Raw genomic sequence first — 18102 nt, 5'->3', positions numbered from 1 at the left:
AAAGTTCATTTTTGGATTTCTTTCGTTGAAATGCAAGAGTTGGAATATTTCAGTAGTGTTTTGTTATGGTTTACCTTGTCATAGTTACACTCGCTTGATTTTTCAAAGTTCATTTTGGATTTCTGTCCTTGAAATGCAAGAGTTGGAAAACCATTTTTCGTTAAGTGTCAGAGTGAATAAATTCATTATCAACATGGTTTGTCAGATACATCAAATAAAATTGACAAAATCTAAATTTAAGAATGAATAAATTCATTATCAACATCCTTTTGTCGGATATGTCGGATAAAATTGACAAAATCTAAGAATCAGAGTGAATATTTTTCTTTATCAACATCCTTTGCCAGATACATCGAATAAAATTGATAAAATATAAATGTAAAAGTGAATAAATATTTCTATCAACATCCTTTGCCAGATACATCAAATAAAATTGACAAAATCTAAATTTAAGAACGAATAAATGCTTTAACAACGTCCTTTATCAGATACGTCGGATAAAATTGACAAAATCTAAGCATCAGAGTGATTAAATTCTATATAAACATCATTTTCTCACATACATAGGATAAAATTGACAGAATCTAAATGTCAGTGTGAATAAATTTTTTTTATCAGCATCCTTTGTCAGATATATCAAATAAAATTGAAAAAATCTAAATTTCAGAATGAATAAATTTATTATCAACATCATTTTGTAGGATAATTCATATAAAATTCGCAGATCATAAGTATCAGATGGATTAAATTTTTTCTCCATATAAGTTTCCCGGATCTATTGGATACAATTTACACAGGATCAGTGCCAATGTGAATAAATTTTTTTTATCAATATTCTTTGCCAGATACCTCGAATAAAATTGATAAAATATAAGTGTCAGAGTGAATAAATTTTTGTATGAACATCCTTTGTCAGATACATCAAATAAAATTGACAAAATCAAAATTTCAGAATGAGTAAATTCATTATCAACATCCTTCGTCAGATATATCAGATAAAATGGACAAAATGTAAGTATGAGAGTGAATAAATTTTTTTTTATCAACATCTTTTTGTAAGACAAATCAAATAAAATTTGACAAAGTCTAAATTTATGACTGAATAAATGTTTAAGCAACATGCTTTGTCGAATACAGCAGATAAAATTGACAAAATCTAAATTTCAGAATGAATAAATTTTATATCAACATCCTTTGTCGGATATGTCGGATAAAATTGACAAAGTATAAGTTTCAGAGTGAATAAATTTTTTTTTATCAACATCCTTTGGCAGATACATCAGATAAAATTGACAAAATCTAAGTATAAGAGTGACTAAAATCTATATCAATATCCTTTTCTTAGATACATAGGATAAAATTGACAAATTCTAAGTTTTAGAGCGAATAATTTTTTTTTTATCAACATCCTTTGGTAGATACATCGGATAAAATTGACAAAATCTAAATTTCAGAATGAATAAATTCATTATCAACATCCTTTGTTAGATACATAGGATAAAATTGACAAAATCTAAGTGCCAGTGTGAATAATTTTTTTTTTATCAACATCCTTTTGTCAGACACTTGTCCTTTTGTCAGATTCACTCTGATACTTAGATTTTGTCAATTTTATCCGAAATATCCGACAAAAGATGTTGATAATGATTTTATTCATTCTGAAATTTAGATTTTGTCAATTTTATTTGATGTATCTGACAAAGGATGTTGATAATGAATTTATTCACTCTGACACTTAACGAAAAATGGCATTCCAATTGTTGCATTTCAAGGAAAGAAATTCGAAATGAACATTTAAAAATAAAGATAATTTAACTATTAAAAGGTAAACCACGACAAAACACTACTTAAATATTCCATCTGTTGTATTCATGATAGAAATTTAAAATTAACTTTGAAAAATTAAGAGATTGTAACTGTGACAATGTAAACCACGACAAAACACAACTGAAATATTTCAACTCTTGCATTTCATGAAAGAAATTCAAAATGAACTTTGAAAAATCAAGTGAATGTAACTGTGACAAGGTAAACCACGATAAAACACTCTTGAAATATTCCAACTCTTTCCAGATTGAAACTTCCAACTCAGATTGAATTCCAACTGAATTCAGATTGAATTGAATTCAGATTGAATTCCAATTGGAATTCAGATTGAATTCCAACTCAGATTGAAACTCGTGAATTTCATAATATGAATACAAATAGTATCATTGACTATACAATGAGATACGACAAGAGTGAAGATACATTATACTGTAGAAAATGTGACCCTGACTTTGCAGTCAATCAAGATCAATATACACTGAATCCAAATGATTTACCAGCATTAGTGGTTCATGACAGTTGCCTATACGCCGAAGAAAAAGAAGAAATCTAAAGTGAAGATTTAAAGACATTTTTCTATATATACATTTTATTAATAAACAAATTCACAAACATTTTTTAAGCACTTTACTCTTAGGGCAACGAAATCAATATTATACAGGTCTGAGAGGATATTTTCCACTAGAAAGGAGTTCAGGCGTGGATTGTCACCATAAATGTTGAGAAACTGCTTGTAAGTATAGTTGCGACATCGGAACACAAAATATAGTAGTGCATGGAAGCCACAGCTTTTAGTCGTCAGATCTTGCACTCTCTTCTGATTTTGAATAATAGTTTTCCCACTGCTCTCAATATAGTTGCTCATGTGGGGTGTGTAGAATGTATAGGGTAGACCAAGAGTATCAAAAAATTCAATCGTCTTCATTGTTTGAAAGATGCAGAGCCAATGACCCGTCAGCACAGTCGACGGACTGCATTTAACAATAATTAAGGTATTGTTACCACTTTGAATTTTTCCAAGAAAGTCCGAGGGTAGACAATAGGATTTGTACGGGGACATGTAGGGATCCATATTAAATATATTGATTATTTGACTGGTGTTCATGGCACCCAGTCTAGTAGAACACTACCTTCGGGAATGATTTCCCAATAGGTTTCATATTGATTTAGTGAGATTAGTGCAATACTCTCAGCCAATGGGTCGGCAAATGTACACTCTAAACGCACACTCCCCGTACGTACTATACTCATCTTCTGCGTGCCAGACAAATCCAATACAATGATACCATGTGTTTTAGTAAACATTTCTTCGGTTATACCATTTTCAAATAGTTGCGAATCATGATCTAGGGTTTGCATGGTCGACTCATACAATGTTCGATAGGATTTATCAAAAGATCGATTGTAGAGTGGGATGCCATTTACTTTGCACACGAGAGATGAAACTCCAAACATTTCAAATTTATGTGGGCATCCAGTCCACGATCCTATTGCACTGGCGCTTTTTACAAATGCCAAAGCGATTTTTGACGGAATTTCGCCATTGATAAAGGATGAGTCGGTGAAGGTGCGTGACCCCATAGTAATATGACGTTGATTGGTGATTGTATGAGGGACAAGTAGTTTAATATTATTTCCACTGGCTCTCAGTTTTTCCACTGCCAAAGCAACAGAACTCATAACTTGTTTTTAGCGGACATGTAGTATTGCCGAGGTGAGGGAGAGAGTTACATCAGGATTGGCATCAAGTTCTTTTCTCAATATGAAATTAGATGGAGCAAGCGTCAGTTTTGTATCCACTTTAACATCGGGCGGCAACCGTTGGGGTATATTAAATATTTCATGATATATTTTCCCAACTAGATGTAATTCGCTAGTTGTAGCATTTTTAAGTGCATCTGTACTATCAGTATTAGTAATATATTCATATCCATTGGAGGTGCCTCTCAATTTCTTGTATGACTTGGGTGTCATCAACATGATTTGCAGATACCGTGTCTAAATTGAGATATTGTTGCTTGTGCTCCCAAATGTGCCATTTATGTAGACACTATTTTGATGAAATAGATTATGTAGTACACAATTTTGATAGGATATTCCATTGGTACGAATCGGCATTGTATTATCGGATTGTTAGACTTTCATTTGTAAATCTATAAATGTCGAAGACATGTCCATAAAGTAGTCTTCATTGGAATAAATTTGAAAGTGGATATTATCATAGAGGGGTTGTTGTGGATATTATTGTTCACAGTATCCATGCTTGACACTCACATCAACATTTTCTGCATAAGGTAGGACATCTTAGGAAAAGAAATCCAGTTTCGATCTAACAATTCTCTTCCTGGGGCTTCTTCTTCTACTAGTGCTTATTGTACGTGTCGAGTTTTTCCTTCTTTTCTTTGACACGGGTGATGTCTTTCGTTTCTGACCTGAGTAGAGACTGTTGAGTGATGCATTGTTTCTCGACCTTTTTAAACCTTTTCCATTTTGTTTTAATCTCTCGCCAAGGGTTCGCGCACTGGACCTAAGATTTTCCGAAGCACTTTTTTTAAAATCCTTGCTGGAGCCCCAATTGTATTGTATAGAGGATGCAATATTTGTTACAGCTGGTACAATATAATATATAGCCAGATGTAGCGCAGAGCAAAAAAGCCTAGCAAACCAACTGCCAAGACCGTAGCCAGACATTGACGAGTGACCTTTGTAATAGTCCATTCCATTGCCCTGTTGTCTTGTGCCAAGAGTATTAACATAGCAGTCAATATCAGGACAAATGAATACCACTTTTCTATTAGACATCTTGCTGTTGTTGAACGATGGGTCGAAAATGAAATGTGATCAAAGCCAAACCTTTTTATATTGCTAGGGGGTCACTTAATTTAATTCCTACTGTTAACTGACAGAGTTCCAAATAGGGGGTGTTTACAGGAATATACTGAAGATGCTTTACATTGTAGTGATTAATATGTTTTTGATTGGTTGTTCGTTCAAGAACCCGTAGGAGGAGAACATTGGTATTGCCAACCCGAGATGTTTCCACAAATGAAGAGTAGAGAAATATACAAGTGTCCGTGGAGAAGGCAGGTGGGTAGTCAGCAAAAATAAACTAGTGTTTCCGGCAGTTTTACCATTGATTATGTTGAGCTGAAAGCCAAGAAAATCGTTGAGATTATCATTGAGAATAACCTTTTCATCGGCAATAGGTGAACTGATATAGATCTTGCCCTCCTCCTAGTAGAAAGGCCTCATGAGCTCCCACGATCACCACGTGGTTTATGGTTTTCTCACTGAGAATGAAAAAACAGGAATTTTCACACTTGAAAAAACATGAATTTTCTCACTTTTATGGATGTTTTCTTGGACGGTTATGGGTGTTGGTCAATTTATTTGATGTTTTTCATGGATGTCAACAGCAATTCATGTCTGTTTTATGGTTTTTGTCAGTGAGAATGAAAAAACAGGAACTTTCTCACATTTATGGATGTCAACAGCAATTTATGTATGTTTTATGGTTTTTGTCAGTGAGAATGAAAAAACAGGAACTTTCTCACAATTATGGATGTAATTTTCTCACTTTGATGGATGTTTTATGGTTTTTGTCAGTGAGAATGAAAAAACAGGAATTTTCTCACTTTGATGGATGTTTCAAGGTCGATTTATTAGTTGTTGTTTGTTCAGGTGTAATGACAATGCGCTGATTTACATAATCGAGGGAAATTATTGATTCACGAAGGGGAATTAAGAAACAAACATGGCTTCTTTGTTGTTTGGCTAGCCTAACCTGAGAAATTGATTTACATAATCGGCGGGGGAATGTATTGATTGACGAAGGGGGAATTAAGAAACAAACATGGCTTCTTTGATCTTTAGGCGAACCTAACCTGAGAAATTGATTTACATAATCTGCGGGGGAATGTATTGGATTACGAAAGGGGAATTAAGAAACAAACATTATGGCTTCTTTAATCTTAGGTCTGAGGGATAAACGTTCTTTAGGTCAGAGAGAAAAATTAATATTCTATTTTTAAAAAGGGCTTCATTGATCTTTAGTGTCAGGAATTAGAAATGACATCACTTGTTATGTTGGAATTATGCGGGAGTCTAAAGAGATAGAAATTCTATATTTAAATACGGTTTCACTGAGCTTTAAGTCGGAGGGATAAATTGATATTCTAACGAAACCTTGATAGTGTAGCTAGGAACATTTATGAGATGAAGAGATTAACGTAGGAAAGGGTTTCCTAGAAATTTGAAATGTGACAGCGCAGGGATGCCAAAAACAAAAGGAACACGCTGAGATTACTTTTAGGGGATTATTTGGGTGAAACGGTTTTAAACCGTTTTAGGGAATTATTTCGGCGAAACAGTTAGAGACATTTTAAAAGATGATTTAAAAGGTGATTTTAGAAGAGGATTTGAGGGTGAAACTCTGTGGTCGTCATAATACACAAGTTCCATTTTCACAGTGTTGTGAGGTCCCCTACCACAACCCCAAAGAGTCTTCATACCCCAACCCAACCCCGAAGGGTCCTCATACCCCACCACAACCCCGAAGGGAGCCCCCGGTCCTCAAAGGTCCACCGGGCTCCCAAAGGGCCACCCGGCCCTCAAGGGTCCCCCAGACCCCCAAAGGACCCCCCAGGCCCCAAAGGCCCCCCCCCCCCTTGGCCCCCAAAGGCCCCCCTCCCTCTCCCCTCCTTACCTTCCCCTCCCCCTTCCCTCCTCCCCCTCCCCTCCTCCCCCTCCCCTCCTCCCCTCCCCTCCTCTCCCCCTTCCCTTCCCTCCCCCATTTTTTTAATATTTTTTGTGCATTGAGACACAGAAGGACCCCCTCCCCCCGTCCCCCTAAAGGGCCCCCGGCACCCAAAAGGCTCCTGAGCCACCATTTTAATACTTTTTTAAGGCTTTATTATATCTTTTCAGAACAAATTATTATTTTAGGGAATTATTTCGGCGAAACAGTTAGAGACGTTTTAAAAGATGATTTTTGAAGAGATTTTAGAAGAGGATTTGATGATGAAACTCTGAGGTCGTTATAATACACAAGTTCCATTTTAACAGTGTCGTGAGGTCCTCTACCCCAACCCAAAAGAGTTCCGATACCCCCATCCCAACCCCGATGGAAGCGCCCCGGCCACAAATGTCCCCCCAAGCACCCCAAGGACCACCCGGCCCTCAACGGTTCCACATACCCTCAAAGGCTCTCCCCGAGCCCCGTCTTTCGTTGATGTGGGTTGTCTGAAACTTATGATTTGGGATATGTAAATTACTATTTCGGACTTTTCTGAGCTAGATTTCTTAGTCTTTCGTTGGTGTGTGTTGTCTGAAACCTATGATTTGGGATAGATGGATTGCAATTTTTGACTTTTCTGAGCTGGATTTCTTAGCCGTTCATAGATATGTGCTGTCAGAAAATTATGATTTGGGATGTGTAGTTTGCAAGTTGGACTTTTCAGAGCTATGATTCTTAGTCTCTCATAGGCGTTTCTTGTCTTAAACCTATAGTTTGGGATGACTAGTTTGCTATTTTTGGCTTTTCTGAGCTAAGTTTCCTAGCCTTTCGTAGGTGTGTGTGGACTGAAACTTATGATTTGGGATATGTAAATTACTATTTCTGGCTTCTCTAAGCTAGATTTCTTAGTCTTTCGTTGGTGTGTGTAGTCTGAAACCTTTATTTTGTGATTAGTAGTTTGCTTTTGGACTTTTCTGAGCTGGATTTCTTAGCCTTTTGTCGGTGTGTGTGGACTGAAACTTATGATTTGGGATGGTTAATTTGCTATTTCCGGCTTTTATTAGCTAGGTTTCATAGCCTTTCATAGGTGTGTCTTGTCAGAAAATTATTATTTGGGATGTGTAGTTTGCTATTTGGACTTTCCAGAGCTAGGATTCTTAGTCCCTCATAGGTGTTTGTTGTCTGAAACCTATAGTTTGGGATGAGTAGTTTGCTATTTTTGACTTTTCTGAGCTGGATTTCTTAACCTTTCATAGGTATGTGTTGTCAGAAAATTATGATTTGGATTGTGTAGTTTTCTAGTTGGACTTTTCAGAGCTAGGATTCTTAGGCTCTCATAGGCGTTTGTTGTCTGAAACCTATAGTTTGGGATGAGTAGTTTGCTATTTCAGGCTTTTATGAGCTAGGTTTTCTAGTATTTTGTACGTGTGTGTTGTCTGAAACTTATGATTTGGGATATGTAAATTACTATTTCGGGCTTTTCTGAGCTAGATTTCTTAGTCTTTCGTTGGTGTGTGTTGTCTGAAACCTATAGTTTGGGATTCTAATGGGGGGGTTTTATGTAGAAAGGGATTCTAGTTTTGTTATTCAATAGGACCTTCTGATAAGAGAGTTTTAATAAAAATTATTTGTTTTTATATCAACTGTTTAATTCAATGGGGAAATTTAGTTAAACTCTTAGCTGACGGTTCGCGTGTGGCTTACCTGAGTGGAGGCTGAACTTCTAGAGTGGGGAGCTTAAACTAGGAGTAAGTGTAGGGAGCTTATATTAACGGCCATACTGAATCGAAATCAGACTGATAAGTTTCAGTTTCCCTTAGGAGCGAGTGGAGCCACAAGGACTAACAAACTTGAGAAATATTAACATAGAGAGAATAAAATAAGAAAGTAATGCATGGATTGTTACTCACATAATAGTCGCAGGGCTTCGGATATATCAACACACCTGTAATACGACACACTGGTACAAGATTGTCATCTGGAGCGATGCTACACAAAAGTTAATGCACTGACAAAAAGTTCTCTCGAAGGTTTATTGAATAGACTCTCACATAATATAAATCACAAGAAATTCCTCAGTTAGGCTGGTAAATAACTTCTCTAAGACTCCCATAAGACTGCTACAAGACTCAAAATAGACTGGGGCAAAATTGTTAAGTCCTAACTATCTATCCTCTGCAATTTTGCCGGGGGTTACGTTTAGGCGTTGCTAAAAGTATATTTTACAATTCCTATTGGTTGAATTATTTGTCCTACATCACTATTGGGCCGGCTTGCACCAATACTTGGGTTTAATTAAAGTTTATGACTTTTAAGCTATCACTTTGCAATTTTTCTAACGATTCAAAATTTTACACTGCAACATTTTGCTAGCAGGGTGTTGCTTAATTTATGACTTTTAAGATATCACTTAGGAATTTTTTCTAACGAACAAAGATTTACATTGTAATATTTTCCCAGCAGGGTGTCTCTTAATTTTCAGAAGACTTATAATTTATTTCTGTGAAAGTTGGTAAAAGATAATACGATTTAATTACATTGAGATTGATAGTTTTAAACTTTAGTCTCCAGAACAATGCAATTAGCTTATACAAATATATTTTGCATCTCGAGTGACTATTTTTTTGTATTATAAATTTTACTCTCTTGACAATTTGGTATTTTCGAGCTCTTAAGATTCAAATTACATTGTTCGTTGGCTGTCATATAAGATTTGGTCAAAATGATATTTATTGCGTTTATTGGCGACACCTGGGCGGATTTATTTACTGGATTTTCTGTGGGAAAGATTCTTACGATGTTTGTTACAAGGTATAATTACGATGTAAAATTATTTACTTGGTAACTTAAATAATTTTACTTGGGTAACTTAAATTGGGAGATTTTGGGGTTTTTGAGAATTGATCCCATTACATATCATCCTTCCCATTCTTAACGATGTCCTCATCGTTGTGTTAAGTTACTCTCTTTGTACTTTCAAATTTTGATTTTTTTTTTGAATTTATATTATTACTTATTACTTGAATTAGTTCTGCTTTGGCAAAATTTATATCTTTGTTCCATATCTCCGATTGCTCTATTGGACTATATATATGACAACATTACTTTAAATTCAATCACCTACTCACTCTATTTGGCGAAAGGGCCAAAGAGTCTCTATTGACTAACACATAAGATTATATGATTACATGATAATTATTATTCATCCACCTAATATCAATATTCCTCCACCTGATATGATTATCTTATCGCAGAAAATTGTACATATTTGCCTTTTCTTTTTTTTTAACATTTGACTATACTTCCACCTGACGTTATATAGGTACGATTATATTATTATTCCTTTACCTAACATTAAAATTCCTCCACCTGACATGATTATCTTATTGCAGAAAATTATACATATTTGCCTTTTTTTAACACTTGACTATACTTCCACCTGACGTTATATAGGTTTAATTATATTATTATTCCTTCACCTAATATTAAAATTCTTTCACCTGATGTTCTAATACTTCTACACGGCTCCATCTAGTTAAGTTCCGCTTTTGTAATTACTTTATTATTAACGTGGTACATATTCGCTGCTTCTAATTCTAGTTTATACTTCCACCTGAAGTTATATTGGTACGATAGTTATTTGACATCAAAAATATCTAACTACATCTAAAGCATCTATCTACAATACACTGATATGTTTGAATTAAAAATAGCTTGAAGGAGAAAAAAATTTTTTACACACTAACATTTTTAACTTAATGTTTAATGGCAACACTGGGATGAGGTAGCTTGCACTGGTTTTCATCTGTTTTATGATAAGTTTAACAATATTTATCAAAGTTGCGACTTAGATACATAAGACTTCACACTTACTTCATCATTCTACATGTCTATAATACTCAAATATGTTGCAACTTTATTTTGGGCTTCCGTTGAACTAATTACTGTGTCAGCTAATAGTTTATGGCTTGTCTTCTTGGTGTTTCATGTTTTTGGTACTTGTTGCATGGGATAGGGGTTTACATTGTTCATGAGTATGACTGTTGCACAAAATTGTCTGTGCATGGTTTGTCATGTCAAATACGAGGGGTTGATGTCACAGAGATGTTGAAATGTCTATTAGATACATAACCCTTGGGGAATTGATTACATGAAATGGGTATCTTGATCGCTGGGCTGGGTGTCTCTTCTTGAACACCTTTATCCTCGGGAAATCTAATACTCGTACAGTCCGTGTTTTCCGTAAATTGATTACGTTCAGTTCTTCTTTTATTGGGCACTTTTGTTTTTGGGAAAATCTAATACTCGTACAGTTTGTGTTTCCCGTAAATTGTTCGCGTTCAGTCCATATCTTGGACAATGGGCTGTGTTACAATATTTAACGTTAACTATGGCAGGATCAAAACTTGATCTTATGGCCTTGGCTCGACGTATTGTCTTTGATTTCCGGCTAAATGATACACAATCCTTGAGGGCTTAATTATGGAGATTAAAACAACAATAACAGGTTGGTTCTCTTCTTTGAACACTTCATTTTGGGAAAAAAATTTTTATCACGTACAGTCTATATTTCCCATTAATTGATCATGTTTGTTTTTTCTTCTCATGGAGGATGGTTTGGTTTTGCGACATTTAATAATGATTGGATGGCGTCAAAACTTAAGCTTTTGATGTTGGTTCAACATATTGTCTCTGATTTGGGGCTTAAGATACACGATCCCTGAGGAATTGACCCTAGGTTTATTCCTGGTGTTTCAAACATTGAATCTTAAAGCTGTTCCCGTCTAAGAATAGCTATTAACGGTCTCTACGTAGTTTTACGACATTGCGATCGGGATGGTTCTCTCTGTCCGTATTAATTCAGATATCTACATATAAGTGGGGTTCTTGGTTTGCCAATATTGCTTGAGATAATATTACCTGGTACTAGGTTTTGGTGATTTGGGTTGTCGTCAGGGTATTGTCTTCAGGTTCTTTCTTGGTGAGTACATGTCGGTGGTTGACGAATGATGAAAGTAGATGCTACTGGGTTGTATCCGTGTCGCCTGCTGGTACACCAATAATTAATTTGCACTGGTTACTCTGCTTCCTAGAATATAAATATCTGGGCAGAATCATATGCTCTTTATAATTACCCAACTTACAACACATACAGCAATAATATACAATTTAAATAGTACCAAGTGGGGACTATTTTTGAAATAATAGTCGTGATTAGACATATGAATAATATCAATTTTAGTATGGGTACAGTTAAACTCAACGATAGAGTAACTAAGGGCAACTCTCATGCTTTTACATGCATGTTGCAGCAATCACTAGATTACTGTGATATAAGCAAAGTTATCATAGGATAAATGATTATGTTTACAAAAAATAACACTATAAGATTTTCAAGATTTGGTGACTATATGTATACATCCACACATGTGCATTTGGCACATGTTCTATATACAATGCATTTTTAAATGTTATTCAACACTCATCTACTTTGGCATTTAATTTTCTATTTTGCTACTACTTGCGAGGTAGTTTATATGGTTTTTATTAGAGGTCTCGATTTACTATAAGTTTTTCAAATTTTTACTGTTTATGCGCGTCCACGCTGCCTAAGAAATATATCTTGGCAGCTGCATGGGCTTGCACAAAAAAATTAAGTGAAAGTTTGGGACTGGACGTGGCACGAATGAGGACCTCTATTCCCATTTGCTTGATTATATCCTCCCTTACTCTTTGCTTAAGGGTTATAAGGGATTTCTAGGTTTAGGCTTTGCATCCCACTTGGCTCGATGTGATCTGATTTTGCTCTTTTTCTACATGTTATTCTCCACACTCTTCTTTAGTTTAGGGTCAATAGCATTCTTATAGTCAGAGAGATCATGAACACGAATCCTACCGTCAGGAGGATATTCCACCAAAAATTTGTTGAGAATAGTCCATATCTACTTTCTACATATGTTAATCTTTGGTTTTCATTAGTGAAGAGGGGAATTTGAGAGTCTAATGCTTCTCTTATTTTTGTTAGTGGTAAAGTTTCTTTGACATTCTCCATTATTGACCATATTCTGGTTTTTACTTCTTCATTTTCAATGTTAGGAATTGTATATGATAAATTCACTGCTTTAAAATTGACCACTTTGGGGCTTATTATATTCGTGCTTGTGGTTATCAGTGGTGTTCGTACTGTGGCTTCTTTAGTTACCAGTCGGCATCCTTGCTTTATGGTTATCGTACCTACATCTTGTAGTAGTAATTCAGTTCTGTAGCTTGGATTAATTCTTTCTGTATTATTATAACAAGAGATAGTCCCGACTGTTTCTTGTGGAACAGAGAATAGACATAGATCATTTCTAAGATGAATAAATATTTCTTACTTAGTGCTACCTATTAGTGCTTCGCATGAACTTGGAATTTCCTCTTGTTGAGTCTCTTTTAAGAATATATCTAACATACAGGATCCGGTTTTTACATTATAAATTGGCAGTGTTAGTTGACATACTAGGTTTTTGAATGCTACACATTCCTTGAGGGCCTGTGGATTTGCTAAGGCATATTTCCTCCTATCTTGATCGACTAGCAAGTAATCCGCTTCGGGGGTAATAGTCATGAACGAATTAGTTCTGCCTATATTGGCTGGAAACGTAGAAATTTTATACAAGTCATATATTGATTATTGGTTTATTAACGGGATTGTTACCACTGCAAATAATTGTTCGTTTATCTCTGTGATGTGAACCTTCAGCTTGGTGTAATTGTGAAATAAGTTTGCTACTTCCGGTTCTGTTGGTAGGTGTAGTCCGAACGTTAAATGTGTTTTTATTTCATCCAAGATACTTTTTAGGTTCGAAGGATCCACTAGGTCGTACGACAAGGTTCCTCCGGTAAGGGCAAATAATGCAAATTCAAATTTGCTAACGTCAGTTGTCAGGTTGAGCAATGACATCGTCACTATGTCTAGTGATGAAATGGTGAGGCTTAAATCGGTAATCACCCGATCTACTTCATTTTTTAAGTAAATGAATATACTTACTGTTTTTGATATTTTCTTTGAGATTGCCTCTATTTTTGCTTTCTGGTAATTGGCTATACTGACTTGTATTTGTTGGACATGTAAAGTCACGTTCATAGCGTTGTTTAGTTTTCCTACGTTTTCCCTTAGGATATTTAGGTCTTCTTCAGTCGAAAGCCCAAACAAGCGTGAGGCTAATTCTCCCACGATTGGTATTAGACTTGCTGATCTTCGGTATTTACTTTTTCGAAAAAATACCTCGAAGATTCTCGTGGTACTTTGCTTTAACTTTTGTATTTCTGTGTTGAACAATTCAAATGGTGCTTGCAGTCTCTGTCTATATAATATTAGAAAAGATTGGTGAATCGATACTTTTAGAGCGTTTTTCTCGTTTAGCTCAGGTAATGGTTCAATATCTTCCCTTGCCGGCTCGTCGGCCATTGCTAATCTTGCACAAGTACATTTGCCGTCTATTATCCAACACTTCTTATGTACGTAATTTTCTTTTGTTCTGGTTGAATCGCTTGTACCTTGATCGTTTGCATCTCGGTATGCCTTACTGGGATTCTTGCTCTTAGGCCTATAGTGAATACGCCAATCGGCTGGGTGCGATAGTACGTGGGCCCTGTTGACCACGTCCATTTTGTAAGTATCGTTGATCTTAGATAAGTTAGCGTGGTCAAGTTTCTAAGTGATTTATTGTTGAGTGTGCTCATTTCTGGGACTGTACTTGTCGTAGTTTGTGACATTGAAGATTGTATATCTCTCATTGGGGACTCATATGTAGGTGTGGTTGTCTTGGTGTCTTTTCTGTTTCTTTCTATAGGATTTTTATTTTTATCATCGTGTTGTATATTTGAGAATTTCAACTCCTTGAGGTTAATAATTTGTCTGTAGTCTTTTTCCTTCGCGAGTTTTGATAATATTTGCTTCGTAACATTTTGTTCAGCATGATTTTGCCACAATTCTTTGAGAAAAGTCCATAGGCTCGGTAATTCATTTAACATTGCGTAGTTTCCATCATAAAGTTTATTTTGCTTGGAAGTAGTCAAGGAGAAACTTGTGGTAGATTTAATTGTTGTTTCATCGCTCATGGAACTATCCAACTTATTTAATGCTCTCCTTCTTCGGCTTTCGTTCTTATTAAGTCCTAGAGCCTTGTCAATTTCTGCCATTTTCTTGTCGAAATCTTCAATTAGGAATTTCGACTTTAGTTTAGGAAATATGGGTGGTAGATTTCTTTTATTTTCCTTGTGGTGCATTTCTCTTGTTGATTGCAGGCTTTTGTCTGAGTTCAAGAATTGGAATATGGAGTTCTTTAATTAGTTGGTATTTTTCTCCAGTCTAATTACTGGTTGGAGCAAGGTTTCGAACTGTTTGGGGTCCAATTTCATAAATATTTTCATGACATTATGACTTGCTAGCAACGAATTCTCGTGTTTAAAGATTATTCAATGTTTTACGATATCTTGGGCTATAGTTTGAGAAATTAAGATTGTTATGACATTTGTTATCCACATTATTTTTGCTGTTTTTGGAATTAATACTTCATTAGACATAATACAGGAAAACTTCTTACGATTGATAATTGAACGTGAATTTTGATTCCTGTTATTTGTTCTCTTTTTTTTTGAAGGAAAGAAAGTGCTAATTATGATATTATATTTATATTATTTTATGATAATCTTTGTTGCCCACAGGAAACAGGGTGAGATTAAGACTTGTTGTCGTTCAATTTGTTACTTTGCTTATGGTCATCGTACTGTTGATTCTTAAGCTGGGGGGATAGATATTTTAATTACTTTCGCGTAAGGATTTAATTGCTTTAACGTAAGAGTAATTGGGTTACCTTAATTATTTGATTGTTTCAGCTTTTTTGTTTTCCTAATCACTTTGATTTTGACTGATAAGTTTTAATTCTTTTAAACACACTATCAGTTCTTATCTCTCTGTACAGGAAACTACTTGGATTGTACAAGTACTGTTTGTAATATTTTATTTCTCGGAGTGGGTCATGTTTTCCTTGGTATTTAACACAGTTTTGAGTCCATTCAATTTTGCAGACCATTTTTTGTTTTTTACATTTGTCGAGGAGTAGTAAATCTGACTGGCAAGGACCTTTGACATACCAGTACCGGATTTTATATTGCTTTTGTAATTTCCTAATGTCGTGTTGAATTAAATGGAGGTACTTGCCCTTTCTGCCGTTGTACTTTATTCCAAATTTGCCTCTTGCTGGTCTATATTTGGGGTATTTGCGAGATCTAGACCGAATTTATAAGATTTTACGTTGAACTTCCTTAAATCATACTTAACATCTCATTTTTTCGTAAAGATTTCTTCCCCTGATTTATCCACGACGATCATTGCCGCTGAGTATATGACATTTTCTTTTGCATGTCTGATACATATGTACTCCGTATCAATAATTGCTTTGGCCATTTCTTTATTTGGTCTTTTCAAAACATCTCAGAACAATGGCCAAAAGAAGGTACTTTCTATTGACTTTTGTCTAGTTAACTTTTTCAAGATTGGTTATAGTTATGGTACACTCTAGGTCGAGGTCAAATTATCTTTTCACTGGCATTTCCTCAATACATCGGGTACTAATTCGTTCGACCGTAATTCGAGTCATCTGAGCTTCATATTAACCAAATTTGAGTGAAAAATAAGGTAACTTCAGGTTGAGGTTGAACTGCTTTTTCCCCGGTGCCTCCTTGCACCTGGCTATTTTTGTGTTCGAACATAGTTGCTACCCTAAAGTTCCGTACTCTAGTTTAACGACTTTGCGGTCGTATTATAGTCTTAAAAGTATAGAGACTTTCGAGAAACTACCTTCTTGTCAATATATTGATAATGTACTTAGATCTCGTGATATTTACTCTAATTCATAGTTCCATAAATATCAATGCAATACTGGTTTATAATACATTTTTTTTTTTTAATTACGATAATAATTGATTTTCATATTTATAACACTTCAGGTAATATTATAGGGTTCTTTCATCATTTATTTCAACGAAATTATATGTAAAAACAGTTTCTCCCACTGGGGTTGGGTTTTAATTTCAATATGGGTGCATCATCTGGCAGTGCCGCCTTTGAACTTGGAGATATAAGCATATCTAGAAGTCGATAATTTTCCCATGACGAAACATTTGGGCTGAGAAATTAGATTTCAAATACTCCATCATTTTCACCGTTTTCAGGTATATTTAGGTAAATTAAATACACTAATAGTTGGTTTGGGAGGTGCAGACCTTCCAGAGTAGTGGTTATATCATTCCTTCGTATATTTTGACGAATGACTTTTTGGCACGACTGAGATAATGACAATGGGTCATTTAATATCTTTACTACAGAGAAACTTAAATTTGTGTGTGATTGGCAACAGCATAGTTGCTCACGCACGACTACGTCTAACCCAGGGACTATTTTTCTTCCAAAATTTTCATCTTCTTGGAAGAAATTCAGGGTTATTTTCTTTATGTCTTTATATTCTCTTGGGGTAACGTGAAAAATTGCGGATCCCATTGAAGGGTTTATCGGATTTAGATACGTGTTATTTACGCAATTGACGTACAAGATTTTAAGAAGGGTTTCACTTTTTAATATATGTCCTTGGTCTATTAATATGGAGAGAAATTTAATGGGCCAAATTGTAGTTATATTATTATCATCTTGATCGTACCAAATATTGTTAGCGATATATTCAGACAACGAGCTATACCTTGTTGATGGGATTTGTTGTACTAAAATTCGGAAGGCCAGATTGGCACTTCGTCTAGTGTGCTCTAGTGTTCTTGTCATCTCACGTGCACTAAAATTATAAAGCACTAGGCTTGCCGTTAATCTTAGGATCACTCTTTGTTCCAACCTTGTCTTTTGAGATTTTAGAAGATAATATAGTTTTGGACAGTCAAGATTTTCTACTGCTTTAATAAGTTCCTCTTCTTTCATTAAATTGTCGACGAGTCCCCATTCCCTTAACGGAGCATTAATATTGTCTACGCTATGTCTTATCTTAAGGTTCCAAAAGATTGCATTTTCTCGTCTACGATTATTTAATTGTTGATTGCTTGGGTATCTTATCATGGTTACGTTTTCTTTGATTATCCTACTAGATTTAGGTTAATATAAGCAACATACCGTATGGTTGCGTGTTCCGGCGTTTCTCTTAACCCGTGGCTGAAGGTTAGTTACACACCGTATCTGGAAATGTGTTCTTATGTAAAATTTATCAGTAATTGTGAAATAAATTAACTTAATGTAAAAATTGTTAAGGCATAATAATAATAATAGATTAGTTAGGTGCCTTTAATTTGGTGATATTTGTTATTATTTTTAGCTGTTTTTAGTTGGTTCCTCTAATTTATGGTATTTAACTTTCACTGGTATCCTTGGGTTTCTTTTCCTATTTGAGTTGATTTTCGTAGGAAATACCTCGGCACGGCGCCCGAACAGGAAATTAAATCACTCGCGCTCCAGCACCTCTCCAACGCGCACCCCACGTACCAGATTTTATTTCCTT

This window comes from Artemia sp. Qi Xiang Cuo, unplaced genomic scaffold, assembly GCF_049724085.1.
Source record: "Artemia sp. Qi Xiang Cuo unplaced genomic scaffold, ASM4972408v1 HiC_scaffold_3021, whole genome shotgun sequence".
Lineage (NCBI taxonomy): Eukaryota > Metazoa > Arthropoda > Branchiopoda > Anostraca > Artemiidae > Artemia > Artemia sp. Qi Xiang Cuo.
This window is presented reverse-complemented; position numbering follows the sequence as displayed.